At 41.8% G+C, this 15,663-nt stretch overlaps 1 protein-coding gene across 2 annotated transcripts in view; it reads right to left on the reverse strand.

Moving 5' to 3' along the window:
- Nucleotides 1–14,735, reverse strand: part of LOC128745273 (moesin/ezrin/radixin homolog 1) — an 88,008-nt gene extending 73,273 nt beyond the window's left edge. The window contains exon 1 of one of the 2 annotated variants that reach the window (XM_053842303.1): nt 14,088–14,735. The gene's annotated coding sequence lies outside the window, so the exon portion shown is untranslated. Of the gene's footprint in view, nt 1–1,312; nt 2,283–14,087 lie in introns of those variants that run through there. The other variant, XM_053842304.1, reaches the window with a different exon arrangement.
- Between the last annotated feature and the right edge of the window lie 928 nt (nt 14,736–15,663).

Below are 15,663 nucleotides of genomic sequence, written 5' to 3' on the forward strand. Positions count from 1 at the left end.
TCGATAAGAAATATGGAAACAACTTTGTAATTTGTTTGTTTGAAACTGAGCGAGCGAAATATAAAACCTGAGATATTTTGGCCTTGAAACTATTCCAAATGACGTTTGAGTTTCCCGACACATTTGAGCCATAATATAATGGATAACACAGTTTCACTTCATTTGGTCCAAATTTAGATATACCCGGGTCATAATGGGTTAAGAGTAATTTTTCAGTACAAAATTTTCTCAGCTTTCAAATGAAAGTCACAAGATTGAGCTAGGTAGGATAGTTTTTGTACCAGCGCCAGAGCTAGCTTAAGGCAAACAGAACCGACAACTAAAAATGTTTAATAAATCTGTAACGATTTAGATTTGGCCATATGTGTAGAAGGATTTTTTTCGTCAAATATGGTCCTCTAACACCCCCTGAAATATTTGCACTAAGCTACTTAATACCCAGGGATGCCACATATAATTCTGTGTCTTTTGTTGGAAAGGTCTGGCCATCTGTACAGCGAGGAAAAATATTCGTGCAAAAATCTGCCCAATGTAAAACAATCAGAGTGAAAGAGACGGAGAGTCCGTTTGCGGACTATTTCCGTCTGTTTCACTCTCGTTGTAAAAACTCAAAAATCTGTTTAATCTGTGAAAATGTGAAACGAAAATCTGTATTTTGGGCACACAGATTCTGTAAAGACAATTTCTTTCAAATATCTGTTAAACACAGAATAATCTGTACATGTGGCAACCCGATAACACCCTGTATATATTTTACATACCGTCGTATGTTCGAATCTCTGTTGGGCGGTGCTGCTACATCTAGATAAAGTCAGTAGAATCGTTGCACTAGCCCCATATCTGTTCTGTACTCTTACCACCGGTTGCGAAGTCTGTCGACAAAGAAGGGTCAAGTTTTTCTCATAGGTTAACTAATAGGTAAAATATTAGCTCTGGTGGCAGCAATAGGGATTGACGGATCGTTATAGCAGTGCAGTGTATACAAGTGATTTCCAGGCAGATCACAACTCGTGAAAAAAATCTACGATCGCAATTCAATCAGTATTTAGTATTACATCATCTGCCGTTCCCCAAGGCAGTCATCTAGGACCACAGTTTTTAGTCCTTTTAATGAACAATTTTATATTACATATGAATAACGCATTAATGTTTCTAAATGCAAATGATAAAGCTCTAAACCAGTCAAAATAAATTGGATAAATGGATACCAGATCGCGAACATCCCGCGCAGTTTGCAAATAGCAAATAGATTGCAAATAACGAAACGAGAAATGATTAAGCATTAGTCTAAAACCAGTAGAAAAAATCTTACTATCAAGCAGCCACAACGCAGTTAACCGCTGTCGTTCCACGGTTCAAAGCTCCAACAAATTTCACAACTGTCACTAGCCCCTAGGCGGTTACAAAATCCAGGGACCAAGCACTATGACTCTATTTCACCTATGTCGCTGGTAAGTTAACGTTACGAAAAAATAAAACCTGCTGCTGATGCTAAAGCCTGGAACGACGATCCCAGCCCTGTTACGAAATCATTCATAAATGAAAATTGTTTCTAATGATAATAAACACTACTATGTCGTCGTCGTCGTCGTCGTTGCTCCCTCGTCGGATTGCTGCTGCAGCGACCAGCAGAAAAACATCGCAATTACGGCGCGGGCAACGTTTTTGTGCTATTCTCTTTTCCGACGACTCTGTTAGTGTGTTGTGATGTATGGCGGCTGGCAGCGCTACTTGCAGTGCAGCAGCGATGGTAAACCTTAGGAATCACGTTTTCTCCATTAACTGCACAGGTATCTTTCACTTAGCTCTGTTCGTCTTTCTCTCACCCCGTGCGTCCGTTTGTATGTGTGTACACGTATGTGACGCTAGCTTACAGACCAGCGGAGTATGTAGCTATGGAAGGCTCGTAGTTTAGCCATATGATTTTTCACTTCTTTTCAGCAATTGAATAGCCGCACTCATACACTGACTGCCGAAAAGCCAGCCGCTACGGTTGATTTCAAATTCTTCAAATTGTTTTGCAAATCGCCAAACAACACACTGTTCAACACGACGGTTGTTCTTCAGAGCAGAGGTCTACGATTTCCGCGACGAAGTCCACTGAACCTGCAACAAACGCGCTGCTACCAGTGCCAGTGTGCAGGGCAGTGCTGCAGTGTTCCGGTTTAGTATCTCTCTATCCGACCGACCGAAGTGTGCGATGCGATTATACGCGACCTGTTCGACGTTCGACTGGCGACTATTCCCCGCTGACGCTGACGCTGACGCAATACTCTAGTGGAGCGAGCGGTTTGGTTCGGCCAGCGGTTTGTCTCCCACTTACACAACAAGTGACGGACGGTCACAGTGAGCCTGCCTGCCTGCCTAGGCCTCTGGGCTGGGAGCTACTCCAGCAATAGGCACTCGCTCGAGTGTCGTACACTATTTCGTAAATTGGCCACCGGTTGTACATGTGCTGTGTGGTGTGTTGGCAGCAGCAGGTGACTCCGATTCAAGCGCGGCGGCAGCAGTAGCGCGACCGATGCGATGGCGATTTCGTTATTGCTCGCCGCTTACATAGTTGTAAAGTGATACTTGTCCTCAAATACATATGCATGCAGCAGTAGCGTTCACTCATCCGTTTGTTTGGTATGACCATTTGCAGCACGTTCCGGGGTTTTTTACTCAACGCAGAGGAGGTGGAGAACGGAGCGACGTTGGCTGGCCGAGCAGCATATCACATAACATACCTAGAACAGATCGCAAATCGAAATCTGCACCTACCTAACTATAGAGGATAGCATGACCAACAGCTAAAAGTGACCGAGAGAACGGATTAGCCCATGTAGATTAGAGGGTGCACCGGTCAAGCGATTTTAGTTCGCAGTTTGTTTGGTAAGAATCAGAATAGGTACTTGAATCAAACTGGAAAACATTTCGAAACAGGTCATTCTAATGAAGTGTACATATACGGCGAACGACGAATGACTAGCAAAGAATGCAAACATGGCCCTATTTTTAAGTAGCCATTTGAACATGAATGAATGACGTCGAGAATCAGCACAAACCGGTGAGACTTTCGCAAACAACGAACGCCTGCCAATGCAAAGCTATAGTGTGTATGTTAGGTTAATGCGTATTGATTTAATTGCGTGCCAAAGAAATAAAATGTGTCAGCTTAGTGTAAGTGACTTCAACGAATGGGTTTTGGGCTGTTCTGCAAGTTCCTAAGAGAAACAGTAGAAAAGAATTTTTCATCCAATTTACATCCAACGATTTTCTCGATCAGTACTGGGTTCCATCGTTTAATAATCTAACGAACGCCCGCAATGGGCCCTTGACCTAAGTACCTGACGCGTGGAGCACTTAAGTTCTTAGGTTAAGTCAGCTAGATTCGCCACTGCACTTCCGATTTCTCTTCACGGTTCAACAAAAGCTAGTTGAAACGACATTCTGCTCGGGGTCTGATTAGCGAATAAGCCTGTGAAGCACCCGCTTTTTTCATGAAAACAAACCATTTAGATTTCACCTAAAATTCATTTTGATAATGAAGTATAGGGAACAACAAACCTATGTAAACTGATGAAAAAGCTTATTTCGATTATCATACTTATCGTATAATGTTGAGCAAAATCAACCACCTTCTTTAATTTTATTGGTACTGTTTGCTTATTTATTGCCGTCGATATTCATCTTGTTGATGGTTCGGACTGTTCGCCTTTCAGCAGCTTGACCCATCGTCCGTCTTCATAACAGGTGTATACAAGTATGAAGATGGAATTGTTTTGAAGAAAGCACATTAAAAAACAGCAAGGTATACAGTCCAAAGGGCTGTACGAATGGGTGACGTAGGACTATATCAGATCATTAGATCAAAGACTAATCTAAACATGCAACACAGAGAAGAGCGAAATATTCAGACTCAATTCTTCATTGAATGCAATGGTGGCTTTGAAAATACGTGAACAGGGGTTCATAAGTACAACGCCTGCAACCATTGCATTGAGACAAACAGATTTCTTTTAAAAATCACTTGCGCGCATGAGGAAATTTGTGTTTTATTTGTATAGGAGCCCCTCCCCCCCTTCTTAGAAGGTGAAGAGGTCTCAGTACACCACAGAAAAAATTCTTACCTCCAAAAACCCCCACGTGCCAAATTTGGTTCCATTTACTTGATTAGTTCTCGAGTTATGCGGAAATTTGTATTTCATTTGTATGGGAGCCCCCCTCCTATAGGTGGTCATAATTCCCCTCATAAACAGGGGAGGGGTCAAAATTCCCCTTCTAAACAGGGGAGAGATCTCAACTCATGATAGAAAAAAAATTTGCCTCCAAAAACACCCACATGCCAAATTTGGTTCTATTTGCTTGATTAGTTCTGGAGTCTCCCCTTAGTGGGGGGAGGGGTCTCTAACCATCATAAGAAACTTCCTCGGCCCCAAAAACCTCTACGTGCAAGTTCTCACGCCGATCGGTTCAGTAGTTTTCGATTCTATACGGAACATACAGGCAGAACGACAGAAATTCATTTTTATAGGTATAGATATGTATGGGAGCCCCCCTCTTAGTGGGAGGAGGGGTCTCTAACCATCATAGGAACCTTCCCTGGCCCCAAAACCCTCTACATGCAAGTTTTCACGCCGATCGGTTCAGTAGTTTTCGCTTCTATAAGGAACATACGGGCAGACAGACAGAAATCTATTTTTGTAGGTATAGATTTGTATGGAAGCCCCCCCCCCTCTTAGTGGGGGTAAGGGTCTCTAACCATCATAAGAAACTTCCTCGGCACCAAAAACCTCTACGTGCAAGTTTTCACGCCGATCGGTTCAGTAGTTTTCGATTCTATACGGAACATACAGGCAGAACGACAGAAATCCATTTTTATAGGTATAGATATGTATGGGAGCCCCCCTCTTAGTGGGAGGAGGGGTCTCTAACCATCATAGGAACCTTCCCTGGCCCCAAAACCCTCTACATGCAAGTTTTCACGCCGATCGGTTCAGTAGTTTTCGATTCTATAAGGAACATACGGGCAGACAGACAGAAATCTATTTTTGTAGGTATAGATTTGTATGGAAGCCCCCCCCCCCTCTTAGTGGGGGTAAGGGTCTCTAACCATCATAAGAAACTTCCTCGGCACCAAAAACCTCTACGTGCAAGTTTTCACGCCGATCGGTTCAGTAGTTTTCGATTTTATAAGGAACATACGATCAGACAGACAGAAATCCATTTTTGTAGGTATAGATTTGTATGGGAGCCCCCCCTCTTAGTGGGGGGTGGGGTCTCTGACCATCATTGGAACCTTTCCTGGCCCAAAAACCCCTACATGCAAATTTTCACACCGATCGGTTCAATAGTTTTCGATTCTATAAGAAACATACGGTCAAACAGACAGAAATCCATTTTTATAGGTATAGACTAGCTGACCCGACAAACTTCGTATTGCCACAAATTAACCTGTGTTGTACATAAATCATGAATCTCGGATGATCTTTGTCACAATCTCGAGTTTTGCAAGCCCCCCAGTGGGCGGCGCTTCCGACGGCGGGTCACCGGCAACACTCGCGACCGTCTCGTCCTGAATGATCTAGTGTTACTATAGATAGTTTTTGTGGTCTTGTATTGACTAATGTTTTATGGAAGAGTCTCGAATTTCTCGAGTTCGATTAGTTTTTGAGTTTCGCAAAAATTTCTGTTTTATTTGTATGAGAATCCATATTCCCCTACCACAGGGGTGAGAGATCTCTAACTATCGTAAAATGAATTCAAGACTCCAAAATCTCCCACATGCCAAATTTGGTTCCATTTGCTTGATTAGTTCTCAAGTTATAAGGAAATTTGAATTTCATTTGGGATGAAATTCAAATGGGAGCTCCCCTCTTAAAAGGGGAAGGGGTCGTAATTCACCATAGAAAAAATTTCTGCTATCTAAAACTCCCACATGCCAAATTTGGTTCCATTTGATTGATTAGTTCTCGAGATAAGAGGAAATTTGCATTTCATTTGTATGGAAGCCCACCCTCTTAAAGGGGAGATGGGCCATAACTCGCTTTCTAAAGAAGAGAGGGATCTCAATTACCATAGAAAAAAATCTTGCGTCCAAAACCACTTACATGTCAAATTTGGTTCCATTTGCTTGATTAGTTCTCGAGGTATGAGGAAATTTGTTTTTCATTTGTATCGGAGCCCCTCCCCCTCTTAAAGTGGGGAAATCCAAGAAAATATTCTTGCCTAAAGTGGGTAGGGGTCCCAATTCATCATAGAAAAAAAAATTGTCTCCAAAAACACCCACGTGCCAAATTTGGTTCCATTTGCTTGATTAGTTTCGAGATAAGAGGAAATTTGTATTTCGTTTGTATAGGAGCCCCCCCCTCCTAAAGTGGGGAGGGGTCCCAGTTTATCATACAAAAAAATTTTGTCTCCAAAAACACCCACGTGTCAAAATTGGTTCCATTTGCTTGATTAGTTCTCGAGTTATGAGGAAAATTGTGTTTCTTTGGTACAGGAGCCCCCTCTTAAAGTGGGGAGGGGTCCTAATTTACTATAGAAAATATTCTTGCCCTCGAAAACCTTCACATGCCAAATTTGGTCCCATTTGCTTGATTAGTTCTCGAGTTATGAGGAAATTTGTATGGAAGCCCCCCCTTTTAAAGAGGAGAGGAGTTATAATTCCCCTTATAAAGAGGGGAGGGGTCTCAGTTTACCATAGAATAAATTCTTGTCTCCGGAAACACCCACATGCCTAATTTTGTTCTATTTGCTTGATTAGTTGTTGAGTTATGCAGAAATTTGTGTTTCATTTGTATGAGAGCCCCCCCTCTTAGTGGGGGGAGGAGTTTCTAACCATCACTAAAACCTTTCCTGGCCCCAAAAAACCTCTACATGTATATTTTCATGCCGATTGGTTCAGTAGTTTTCGATTCTATAAGGAACATACGGACAGACAGACAGACAGAAATCCTTCTTTATAGGTATAGATTTGTATGCGAGCACCCCCTATTAGTGGGGGGAGGGATTTCTAACCATCATAGGAACCTTCCCTGGCCCCAAAAACCCCTTCATGCAAATTTTCACGCCGATCAGTTCAGTAGTTTTCGATACTATAAGGAACATGCGGACAGACAGACACAGCGCTGCTCACTTTTTTGATAGCTTGAAATCGTCGCAGAAAGAATCTGCTTGGCTGTATGTAAGTTATAAGTATATATTCTGCTTGTCTAGAACGAAAGGGTGGGAAATTGACAATATACGTCCTAGCATCGAACAGTCTTCACAGAAAATGTGTATTTTAGCATACTGAATAACTTTGTAGAACATTTGAAAGCAATAAAAAATCGTGTCCAAAGTTATTGAGTGTAATTGATTTTTAAGTGCTCTTTTTTAACACATCATTGTATCGCAACAGGTCAGAGATAGATAGTTACTATATTCAGCAAAATGCGCTTAGTATGTTTTGCAACTTTTTGGAGAATTTTTTTTTTGAAATTTTATTTAAGAAAATAAAAGTTCGTATCACCATAATAGATGAATTCACGGTCAACCCAGCAGTACAGAAAGATACGCTATATTTTATTAACTAACTTCTCCAAAGACACCACCCTTGAAAAATTACGCATTTTTTGCGCAATTGCTAATGTCTGCACTTTTTCGAAACCGGACCGCTGTGCACCGATAACATTTTAAATATATCGCATATGTTTCGTCGCAGAGCTTGTCAAATGCTTCAATATCAATGTTCTCAATGTTTTTGTAATGGAAAAACACTCATAGGTTAGAAAAAAGTTTATTTTTAATTTTTGTCGCGAAATTTTAATTTCTGGCCCACGGTGGATGATATTCTCAGGTATTCTCTGAAATTAACATTTGGGCAGATAGCTTTAACAAGACCCTACAAATTGGTATACAAACTAATTGCAGATGGCTAAGATATTCGGATTTTTCATCAGACGGTTTTTAACCTAAAATCAGTTATATCCCAATAATTAATACAGATAAAGCAAAAAAGCCTTCAGCAAAAATATTCCTCATTTATGTGCTGCCGACAATAATACGAGTAAGGAGATTCAACGACGCGTTTCAGCTGGAATTGAAGCCTACTTTTCCCTCCGCAAGATGCCGGCAGGCCACGTCGCAAGGATGTCGGACGGCTGTGCATTGAAGTCCGTTCTCTTCAAGAACCCAACCGGCACCGGGAATAGAGGGGCCCAACGTGCTAGATGACTCGACCAGGTTGAAGCCGACTTGCGTGTGTCGAGACGGGCAACAAATTGGCGATGAATGGCCCAGGACCGAATACAGTGAAGAGGAATTCTTGATACGGCAAGAGCGGATCTCGGCTGGTAGAAGTAAGATCGACGATACCCAATGAACAGGTGATGCGTGGGGACTCGGAATCTGTGGTACTTCTGGAGAATCAGCTGCAGGGTGAAGATTTGGTCCGTTGTAGACCGATCCTCCGTGAAGCCGGCCTGGTAACTTCCCACGAATCTATTGGCTATTGGCAACAGTCGATGGAACATAACTGGATGAAGCACTTTGTAGGCGGCATTCAGGATAGTGATCGCTCGGTAGTTCTCACAATCGAGTTTATCGCCTTGCTTGCAGATATAACAAAGGGCAAATAAACCCCCTCTTTCCAATCCGCCGGTAATCGTTATGTATCCCAAATCTTAACAATCAATTGATGGCAACTTCATTACGAAATTCGTTAGGGTGAAGGCCAGAGTAAAACAACATGATTACTAAGGACATTTAAGCAAACAAGGATCGAAATATTCTCGGCATCGACCAAGGCAATGAAAGGCAACCAGCCAGTTAGGTTTGAGATACGATGCTGGTCTAACAAGCCACTCGTCGTATGTTCGAATCTTGGCTGGGCACTACTGGCTAGTTAATCAGTAGGATCGTGGCACTAGACCCGTTTTTGTCCTGTTCTATAATAGACGGCAGTATATGTGCGCTTGCCAGTTCCTTGGAACATGGAAATTTAACAGGACTTTGAGACAGAATAAAAATTATTCACGTAGAATATCTTTATATGTTACAAAAAGTTTGCAGGCCAACACAAACAAAATGAACGTCATCTGTATATTTGAAAATTACTGTCAATTAATTTAAGTACTTTGAACTATCGTGTTATAAAACCAATATCTTTCGGAATATTGCATCCGAAGTTCGTTTTATAAAAAGGTATCATTACAAGTAAAAACACTGGAAACAGCTTTTTTTCTTAATCATTATACATTTACAATCATCGCACATTTACATCTATCTACCAAGAAAGTACCACTCTCGAAATTCCTAGCGTACAAACAAAATCCCCGAATCGAAAAACTCCACCAGCAGTGCCCATGCTTTCGGCCGATCGCTGGTGGTGCGAGAGAAAGTTGTTTGCACAGACCATCCGTCGTGGTTAGATAGATAGATGGTGGAGAAATAATTCATACATCCATTGCGGAGGCTGGCTGTCGCTGCAGTGCTACCAACCAGCCAGCCAGAAGTGCTGCGGCAAACCACAACACACCAATGGTTGAAGTAAAAAGGTCCGTTTGCAAGGTGCCACACAGCACAGCAATGACAGAGGCTACTAGAGGGAATTACTAACTGGTTTTACCAGCCGCGTAATGTCTTGTTTCTCTCTCACGGAAAGGAGGGAAAAAAGTTTAATCATTGCAACAATCAGCCCCAGCACAGGAAATGCTATTAGATGTAGGCTATGCAGGCACATTGCATTGCACTCGATTGAGTTCAGATCAAGTCAATCATTAGAATAGTGCTTCCTACGATTAATTTATGCATCAGCCACCAAACTAATGATGGAAAAATAAGAAAATGGTAAGCATTTAGTTCACTATTAGCGCGCAGGTGAACCTGATGATGCCCGTGCCACTTAACCCCACAGTAAGCTGCATCTGAGCTGCAAGATGAGCTTAGCTGATGTTATAGCTCTAGCACCGACCTAGCAGCTTCCTTATTGCAGTATACCGCCCAGTGTTTAAAATTATCAGTTAATACTCTTAAAATTGAATATTTTCTTGCTCCCAATGTAGCTGATTTTTATCAAAATGAAAGTCAACTTCAAGACCCAGTCACGATTCTATTGAATCAGATAATTATTCCATCTCTAAAACTGAACAACAGATATCAGTATCAACGAATTCGCTACGACAATTGACACTCAGAACCAAAACTATATTATCAAAATGTACGTGGTATTATACGTAAAATCATGTCTATCTGGACAATCTTTTCCCTCATTAACGGCACCTAGTGAGCAAATCCTGTCAAAAGCCACAAATAATTTTGAAGATCTATTTACGTATATTTTTGTAAGAGGAGGCATCGTTTTTACCTCTAAGCATTCCGTGATATGAACGTAGCCAAGCTAATTGGAAAGGGATTATTAGAACCCCTTGAAATTTGGCAAAGCGATCCTGGCAGGGTATTAGGCTTTATAAACTGAGAGAATCGTGTGCTGCGTCGACCATTATCCATCATCAAATCAAATATGGGTTGTTCGTGATCGTCGTTAGGGTAGTCCGGTTACTAACAGGGCTGGTTTCTTCACAGTAAAATAAAACACAGGATTGTCTTACGGCGACCATCCACCAACGGCGGTGACTGTTAGTGCACTGAATACTGAATGCTATTTATTGATTGCCTTTTTTACACTTGTAGTAAGTAGATTTCTTCCACGTTCAGAACAATAGCTCCTATATATCGCGTGCGGTCGAACAGTCAATAGCCTTTTGTAACTAGATTCGGCTCTACAATAGAAGCTAACTGCGAGGGAATATTACAATGCGGTCCTAAGACAAAGCCTGTTAAACAAGGGTTCTTCAATTAACTCGGTTCTGGGTCACCGCTCTCCAATTCTTCAGACACCGAGTACTTTCCGCCAAATCCTGCTCCACCTGGTCTAACCATCTTGCTCGCTGCGCTCCTGGTCATTTTGTTCCTACCGGATTTGGTGCAAACACCATCTTCGCAGGATAGTTGTCCGCTATCCGGCATTCTTGCAACATGCTTCGCCCATCGTAACCGTCTAGCTTCGGCCGCCTTTTGGATACTGGGTTCGCCATAGAGCTGTGCGAGTTCATCGTTCATCCTCCGCCTCCATATTCCGTTATCCTGTACGTCGCCGAAGATCGTTCTTAGCATTCGTTCGACAACTCCAAGCACTCGCAGGTCCTCCTCGAGCATTGTCCGTGTTTCATGCCCGTAGAGAACAATCGATCTAATAAGCGTCTTGTACAGTGTGCACTTTGTACGGGGGTTTAGTCTGCTCGACCGCAATGGCTTGTGAAGCCCATAGTAAGCACAGTTTCCGCTGATAACACGTGCCCGAATCTCACGGCTAGTATCTCACATAGCGCTGCTGTGTACCATCCATCGTAGAATAAATCAGTTACATGAGCTTCCTGAGGAAGCTGTTTTCGTCCATGATTTTCCATAGCTCCATAGCGGTTGATGGTATCATACGCGGTTTTGAAGTCAACAAACAAATGCTGCGTGGGAACTCTGTATTCACGGCCCTTTTGCAGAAGCTGTCGCAGTGTAAATATCTGATCCACTGTAGACCGACCTTCGACGAAGCCGGCCTGATAAGTTCCTACAAATCTGTTCGCAATTGGTGGTAGTCGGCGGAAAATGATTTGGAACAGCACTTTATAGGCGGCATTAAGAACGACGATCCCTCGATAGTTCTCACAATTCAACTTGTCGCTCTTTTTATAGACCGGGAGATGACCCCATCTTTCCACTCCTCCGGTAGATGTTCCGCATCCCAAATTCTAACAATTAGTCGGTACATTCAAACGATCAGCTTTTCTGGTCTCATTTTAATAAGCTCCGCTCCGATGTCATCTTTCCCAGCTGACTTGTTGTTCTTCAGCTGCATGATGGCCTTAACTGCGCCTATCGTTGGGGCTGGCACGTCTTCCCTGTTTGTTGCACCGTCGAAATCGCTTTCTCTGGCATGGTTCTCCGCCTGGGTGCCGCCGTTCAGGTGTTCGTCGAAGTGCTGCTTCCACCTTGGTTTTATTTACTTTACTTCTAAAAAAAGCGGTTTTATGAGATCAATCATTGGGATTTATTACTAATAATCCTATCAAAAATAAAATCACAGTTGGTCAGTTGTTGCACGCAACACAAACTGTGAGCTCTTTACCCAAGTAGCACAATGTCGGTACTTTTTGTTGCAGCAACTTATTTAAGACCAGATTTGGTCATATATCAGTTTCCACAACTATTTCGTAACAACGGAGTTAGTTGGGTGGCCAACCATTTTCTCCTTCAATCAATTCGTTACCAGTCATCTCCTCGTTTGGAAATCTTATTTCATTATTGATAAGTGACAACGCAGTTCCATTTTCGACATAGGCGTTGTCTTGTTTAGGGTCTTTCTACAATGTCATCGTCTTTCAACAATTCGTAACAATTGAGTTCGAAGTGCAACGATTTTTTTTGCGAAATATTGAGTAGTTTATCTCGAAGTATACACAACGACAGATCACCTTCATCAGTGTTATCTACTGGGTTATAAAGTAAGCTCCAAGACTTTACCATTGCGTCTCTCGAAACATAATCCCATGCCTGGGCAATCCGAAAAATAGTATCTTTTATATTAGTACGATTTTGTGGACACTTCTAATGCTCCTGAAATTCTGTCTAGGCTTAACATTAAGGTCTCGTCTAGACCTCTCCGATCGTCAGACCTTTTTCGATCATTTGATACGATGGAATGTCATCGGCTTACATTGAAAACGTTCGGTGCAACCAATAAAGTAGATCCTAAAAACAGCCACATATAGCAGTCTCAATCCAGTTTAAGCAGCAGAGATGGCATCATCTGAAACGTGAACAAAAATGATCTCAAATTGCTACCTTGCGGGATACCACATTCATTTGTGAACAGTAACGATTTATGTAAACCGAGTTTTTGCCAGCAAAACTGTATAAGCCTGTTATATTTCAGACTGTTGCGGAACAATTGAGATGGCTAGCTATGAATCCGTGTTAATCAGAACATATCTTCTTCATTTAATTTATCATTTAATATTGCACATTACTTCAAATAGCTTCCAAGTATCACTCGTAATAGATAGCTTCAGGTTTTTTCATTTTCAGGTTTCAAATAAGTCACACTATAACGACTATTTTTGCACAATACGATTCGCGATAAGAAATCGTCTTTCTGTGTACCTTTCTTGTTAACATCGCATTATTTGACACTTCCCCCGGGGGGTTGGTGGTGGTATGCCCAGAAGTTCTTGGCAACTGGAAGAGGATATTCTTTCGTAATTTAACTCAATACTAGGTATACGAGTGTAGGTTTCGAACACTTCATTGCGATAAGTGCCCGTACGTGCGGTATGTGATTGAAGCATACCTAAATAAAGCGCGTGATAAGGAAAGGCTGGCCTATGCTGATAAAGGTACACGAAGTTAAAAAAAAATATAACGCTAGTTTATCAGATGTTTCTGTGTAAATTTTTTACTTAAAAATTTGTTAATTACCGTTTGTTTGAAAGGAATTTTATATTTATTTAATTTTTGTTTTAATTTTTTCATTACCAAAATGCATGAAAGGCACTCATTTAATTTGAATTTAGAAAATCATTCCAGTTTTTACGCTTTCTAACAAAAACAGTATAGTTTTTAGAAATTGTTAAGAAATTTGATCGTAATGACTTAATACCAATGTACACAATAAGTCAGTCAGGTTGTATATCCCACAAACACATTCAATAACAATAAATCACACCAACCCAATTTATATTTCAGCACAACACAATCGCTCCCAAAGCTCGAAGCCACCTATGAAAATCACAACTTTGGGTATCATCATCATTTGCAGACAGTGATCATTACAATCATCGATATCGAGTATGATGCTTCTTGCGTATTGTGAGGCTGTCGCCTACACCACTACTACGGTACGACGTCAAAAGCCCTTTTGTATGACGTATCCTCATTGAATCACAGCCGAGAGAAATCTCCACAAGCCCGGAATTCTGGTTTCAAAAATTCCGAGACACATTTGCGACAAAACCTGCCGCATGATGATACTTTTTCACGGATAAAATTCGAACGGAAAAACTACTTACCTTTTATCGCTGCTCCTCTGGCTGGCTGGGCACGATGGCGAAATTTATGATTGTGTGGCTCGGAATTTCTTCACACCGCTCAATTATATTCTTCTCCGCTTGCTTGCTGCGGTGGTTTCCAGTTACTTCTTTCACTTACACTGCTTGCTTGCTTGCGTAGCTTTTACTAGCTGGCACTCTCGGAGGGACACACACGCACGCACTTCTCTATCGAGAAATCACTTTCGCAAAAGTGAAACAATAAAGAATTTTCACAGTACACTTTCGTATTTCAAATTTTCGTCGATTGCTTATATCCCTGCGAAACAAACACGGACACACCGTTTACCGTGAAGAAATCGAAAAACTTTTCGCTGGCACTTTGAATCCAATCGTACAGAAAAAATACACCAACTCGTGAAGTGGCAGCGAATGTCGCGGCGTTTCGTCGCGTGGAACACAGGGATGAAAAACCACCGAATTGAATTAACGAAAAATACGGCACGGTGCACGGCAGAATGCGGAACGAAAAATAAAAATCAGAAAACAAACCGGAGTTCGTCCGCCTAGGCACTAATTACGCGCAATTACTGGACACTTTTTCGGGGAAAAATGATAAAATTACTCGCGAACAAATCAACGAGGCAGCGATAAATGGGCTCTCGGACGGCTGATGATGACTAGCTAGTTGGCTGCTTCTTGCTGCTGGACTTCATTACGCATACTAGTGCATGGCTAATAAAATACGACAGAAAAAGAGAATATAATGACACTTCCCAACGTCATCGGTTGGAACAATGATGGTCAATGAATGTTGTTGTCTCTTTTATGCTTTCACGTTCAGATTAGGGGGAATCGTAGCCAACCCACTGAGAAATTGCTGGTATTCAATCAATGTGGTATATACAGGTGAGGCGATTTTGGTAAAGTGGTGTTAATCACGGGAATGACACCTCCAATACCAACCTGTACAAAAAAAACGAAGGTAGCCAACATAGAGCGGGCCCAAGCTGACAGCTTCATGGGCTCAAGCTGACAACCGAGTCGGATCTGTAAATTGTTAAATTTTGTTAGTTTTAGTTTGATTTTAGCCAAGGTTTTAGCATCACATAGCCAATGCCAGGCAGGCAATTGATACGAAATACTTGAAACTGGTTAGTTAAATTCGTTTTGTGAAATCGCTTTGCCTTTGCCGCCTTTTTCATGTGAGCAACGAAAATGTGACGTCATATCAGCCCCCTGGTGTTATTGGCATCTTGAGTGGCATGAAGAAATTTCATCATGGTGTGGGTGAAATCTTAAATCGACCAATCACGATCAAGCGTGACGTCAAACTCCAAAAACAAACCCCATTGTTCGGTGCGGCTTGTTTTTGTAGTTTGACGTCGTTTCTTGATTTTTCGCTACTAATATCACTGACGAACTGACGTGACACGGGCGTTTCATTTTTGACTCACAAGATCTTGCAAGCAAACGACTACTAGGGTAACCAACGTATTTTGGAACCCTTTAGCAGCCGTACATAATTTGGACACTTACAGCAAAATCAAATGGAAGTGTCCAAATTATGTTCAGCTGCTGATGGGGTCCAAAATAG

This window comes from Sabethes cyaneus, chromosome 1, assembly GCF_943734655.1.
Source record: "Sabethes cyaneus chromosome 1, idSabCyanKW18_F2, whole genome shotgun sequence".
NCBI classification, from domain to species: domain Eukaryota; kingdom Metazoa; phylum Arthropoda; class Insecta; order Diptera; family Culicidae; genus Sabethes; species Sabethes cyaneus.